General features: G+C 54.1%; 1 non-coding gene across 1 annotated transcript in view; it reads left to right on the top strand.

The window, feature by feature from the left end:
* The first annotated feature begins 3,335 nt into the window (after positions 1-3,335).
* Positions 3,336-5,000, top strand: part of LOC124731007 — a 1,909-nt gene continuing 244 nt past the window's right edge. Inside the window, exon 1 of the ribosomal RNA XR_007008130.1 lies at positions 3,336-5,000. This exon is cut by the window's right edge and continues 244 nt beyond it. This is a non-coding gene — a ribosomal RNA (small subunit ribosomal RNA).

Genomic DNA, 5,000 nt, shown 5'->3' with positions numbered 1-5,000 from the left:
AATGACGCCACCCGCACCCGTTCGTGCACCACCCCAACCGCCAAACTCGCACCTCCAGCGGATGAACGGCGGACGTTTCCCGCACTCGTAAAGTGCAATCCACCCCTATAACTTGCGTTTCATGAAGAGTTATTTCCAATATGCGACATTCCCGCTGTCCGTATACATGAGCCGCGACCTGTACCACTTACGAGCGAGAGACGCGATCGCGTTGCTCACTGTACGGCGTCCGATACCGAGCCATCAGCATGTCGGTCCCCATGCGCGTTGCACTCGCACTCGCAGTCGCAAAAACGTGGGGCAAATATATTACGCGGAAGAGTTATAACAGACCGAGCCCCACTGCATGGGGGGAGTCTTTGTCACTAATGTACACAGATGGAACATTTTGGACTGGAACCAGATTACCCGTACACACGGCGCTGATTAGTAATCAATGCAGAGCCATCAAACTACAGCAAATATACACAACTGTCCGTATACATGCTGAAAGAGTCTGCCCAAAATGGGAACCACACGTCAGCCAGACACTCTGATCACGCACCACTCTCTGCTTCTAACAGGCGCACATACAATATGTAAGCACCAGCATGGAACAACATCCAGTGCATCTTCTCCGCCACATTACACAATCCACACTATCACAACCAGACCAGGAGGTCCGTGCGGAAAATACAATATCCCAGCCTTTCGACATCCACCATTGCGCAGACCAGGCACCAACACCCACACATGTCCTATACAACGGTGCACCCAACATCACAATAGTACCTCCTGTCACAGCGCACAAACAATGACATGAGTCAAAGACACAGGTCTCACACAAGCATAGAATTGGAGCGCCGCCTCTAATAAGCCAAAGGTGCATCCTGACGTGACAAATCTGATCATGTCACAAGCATTCACTTACTATAATCACTATCAACGAACCTGCCGCCCCCGCCCCCCCCCCCCCTACACCTTTCCGTACAACAACGTGTAACCTAACCTAACCTAACCTAACCTATGTTGTACCTTAACCTAACCTATGTTGTACCTTAACCTAACCTATGTTGTACCTTAACCTAACCTATGTTGTACCTTAACCTAACCCATGTTGTACCTTAACCTAACCCATGTTGTACCTTAACCTAACCCATGTTGTACCTTAACCTAACCCATGTTGTACCTTAACCTAACCCATGTTGTACCTTAACCTAACCCATGTTGTACCTTAACCTAACCCATGTTGTGCCTCAACCTAACCCATGTTGTGCCTCAACCTAACCCATGTTGTGCCTCAACCTAACCCATGTTGTGCCTTAACCTAACCCATGTTGTGCCTCAACCTAACCCATGTTGTGCCTTAACCTAACCCATGTTGTGCCTTAACCTAACCCATGTTGTGCCTTAACCTAACCCATGTTGTGCCTTAACCTAACCCATGTTGTGCCTTAACCTAACCCATGTTGTGCCTTAACCTAACCCATGTTGTGCCTTAACCTAACCCATGTTGTGCCTTAACCTAACCCATGTTGTCGCCTTAACGTAACCCACGTTGTCGCCTAAACCTGCTCTGTAATTGTTATACGACTCGTTCAATTACTGTAGTGTTGCCCACCCGCAACCCTCGCAATATAGTTCGCTACTCGCACTGCCCGCACCCCTGTGTATCGCTTCATGTTAAACACCTTGCAAGTCTTGCTCACTTTCCACATGCTCCTGCTGTACACTGTAATGTGGATGGCAGCAGGACGTACATGCCGCCCCTCCCCACGTCCCCACCTTGCCCCCTGCCTTCGCAAGCTGGTTGGTGAGAAGTTTGCATGTTCAATGCCCTTCGCATGCGACGTACTCAGGCTACGTTGTGGTGCGGCCTGTGTCAACTGTCCGCTGATGTCGTACGCGTGAACCACAATCTGTACTGCACATTCGTCCTTATGTACTGAATGATACATCGTGGCACATGTGTGACCGCACAACGACTGCGCCCAAAAACGGCGGACCATACAGTGCAAATATTGTGCACGCAGCTACGTGTCGTCTCCCTATGAGAGCTGGATTGCAGTGTGGTACGCCATAGAGACGTGTGGGAGGAACGGACGCCGTGGATGGCGATCAGCATGAGCTGTCTGTTGATGTATTCGGACCTAGTCGTCTCTCCTCACACACCGTGATGGCATGGTGCACCGCGTTCCATATCTGCGACATGCTACAGAGGCCGGTTGACAGTCGTTCGAGCAATGGACATCGCATACGTACGGGGGCCACCTTCCACGTATTGTCTAGGCGTGCACATTTTGTTGCGTGTATGTGGGCAGACGTAGTGTGGCGTGACACCTGACACAGGCATGCAATAATCGTTGAAGTTGCAAATGGCGATGGACGCCTGCGTTTTCTGGTGAAGTTACGCAAATGAACAAATGGTAACCTGTTGTGGTGCGGTTGTTCTCGCTAGGGGTGAATCGGTGATGGCGACGATAGGTTGAGGTACTAACCGGTTGTTCCAGCGATACCCACCATGCCGACGAAACTGAACGGCATCTGGGTGTGAAGCGATACGCGGCGGTGGCTGGGTGGGACCGTCCCCGGCCGGTGAGGGGGCGCCTCCCGGCGTGCTGGCCGCGCGGTGCGTGGGCGCACGCGCTACAGCCGGCTGGTGGGGGCGGCCAGTGGCAGGCGCGCCGGCCGACGGACGCGGCAGGCGTCGCAGCTGCGCGCCGGCGCACCCTGCGCGCGGCGCCGTGCGGCCAAAGTAGGTCCTCGCGGGCCCGGTGCGAAGCGCGGTGGACATCTTCAGTGTGCTGGTCCGATTGAGGACTGTGTGCGTTGAGGATGCGCCGCCGCCCGGCGCTCGGCGCCGCGACGCCGTCTGCTGCTCGGTCGCCCCAGCGGTTCTCGCTGGTGGTTTGTATCGCAGCTGTGCGGATGTGTTGGCGCGTGCGCTGTGCTGGGAGAGTTCGCTTCGGCACCCAAGTGGGGCTTTTGTCCTTCTGTGGCGCTGGCGTTGGAGCTGCCGGTCACCGTAGGTGGCGCGTGTTGTCTCCCGCCGGCAATGCCACGACAGCACGCTCCCGGGCCTCTGTCGGCAGCGGCAAGCTCAGTTGGGAGCACGGGTGGTCGCACCGAAAGCGTCTACTCGCCTAACTCCGGGCGATTGCGCCTCTCTCGAACCCGACCAAGTACTTGGGACGGCGCTGCGCGCCGCCGGGACCTGAGAGGGTTTCGAGGTGTATTGTGCAGGGGAGCTCAGCCTCCTCCTGTTTGCAGAATGATTGAGCGGACGCTTGCGTGTTCGCGCGGGCCCCCGGGACACACTCCCGGGCGGCCGGCTGCTCAGCTCTAGTTGACGCAGCTCCCTGGTTGATCCTGCCAGTAGTCATATGCTTGTCTCAAAGATTAAGCCATGCATGTCTCAGTACAAGCCGCATTAAGGTGAAACCGCGAATGGCTCATTAAATCAGTTATGGTTCCTTAGATCGTACCCACGTTACTTGGATAACTGTGGTAATTCTAGAGCTAATACATGCAAACAGAGTCCCGACCAGAGATGGAAGGGACGCTTTTATTAGATCAAAACCAATCGGTCGGCTCGTCCGGTCCGTTTGCCTTGGTGACTCTGAATAACTTTGGGCTGATCGCACGGTCCTCGTACCGGCGACGCATCTTTCAAATGTCTGCCTTATCAACTGTCGATGGTAGGTTCTGCGCCTACCATGGTTGTAACGGGTAACGGGGAATCAGGGTTCGATTCCGGAGAGGGAGCCTGAGAAACGGCTACCACATCCAAGGAAGGCAGCAGGCGCGCAAATTACCCACTCCCGGCACGGGGAGGTAGTGACGAAAAATAACGATACGGGACTCATCCGAGGCCCCGTAATCGGAATGAGTACACTTTAAATCCTTTAACGAGTATCTATTGGAGGGCAAGTCTGGTGCCAGCAGCCGCGGTAATTCCAGCTCCAATAGCGTATATTAAAGTTGTTGCGGTTAAAAAGCTCGTAGTTGGATTTGTGTCCCACGCTGTTGGTTCACCGCCCGTCGGTGTTTAACTGGCATGTATCGTGGGACGTCCTGCCGGTGGGGCGAGCTGAAGGCGTGCGACCGCCTCGTGCGTGCTCGTGCGTCCCGAGGCGGACCCCGTTGAAATCCTACCAGGGTGCTCTTTATTGAGTGTCTCGGTGGGCCGGCACGTTTACTTTGAACAAATTAGAGTGCTTAAAGCAGGCAAGCCCGCCTGAATACTGTGTGCATGGAATAATGGAATAGGACCTCGGTTCTATTTTGTTGGTTTTCGGAACCCGAGGTAATGATTAATAGGGACAGGCGGGGGCATTCGTATTGCGACGTTAGAGGTGAAATTCTTGGATCGTCGCAAGACGAACAGAAGCGAAAGCATTTGCCAAGTATGTTTTCATTAATCAAGAACGAAAGTTAGAGGTTCGAAGGCGATCAGATACCGCCCTAGTTCTAACCATAAACGATGCCAGCCAGCGATCCGCCGCAGTTCCTCCGATGACTCGGCGGGCAGCCTCCGGGAAACCAAAGCTTTTGGGTTCCGGGGGAAGTATGGTTGCAAAGCTGAAACTTAAAGGAATTGACGGAAGGGCACCACCAGGAGTGGAGCCTGCGGCTTAATTTGACTCAACACGGGAAACCTCACCAGGCCCGGACACCGGAAGGATTGACAGATTGATAGCTCTTTCTTGATTCGGTGGGTGGTGGTGCATGGCCGTTCTTAGTTGGTGGAGCGATTTGTCTGGTTAATTCCGATAACGAACGAGACTCTAGCCTGCTAACTAGTCGCGTGACATCCTTCGTGCTGTCAGCGATTACTTTTCTTCTTAGAGGGACAGGCGGCTTCTAGCCGCACGAGATTGAGCAATAACAGGTCTGTGATGCCCTTAGATGTTCTGGGCCGCACGCGCGCTACACTGAAGGAATCAGCGTGTCTTCCTAGGCCGAAAGGTCGGGGTAACCCGCTGAACCTCCTTCGTGCTAGGGATTGGGGCTTGCAATTG

This window comes from Schistocerca piceifrons, unplaced genomic scaffold, assembly GCF_021461385.2.
Source record: "Schistocerca piceifrons isolate TAMUIC-IGC-003096 unplaced genomic scaffold, iqSchPice1.1 HiC_scaffold_1265, whole genome shotgun sequence".
NCBI classification, from domain to species: Eukaryota; Metazoa; Arthropoda; class Insecta; order Orthoptera; family Acrididae; genus Schistocerca; species Schistocerca piceifrons.
This window is presented reverse-complemented; position numbering and strand designations above follow the sequence as displayed.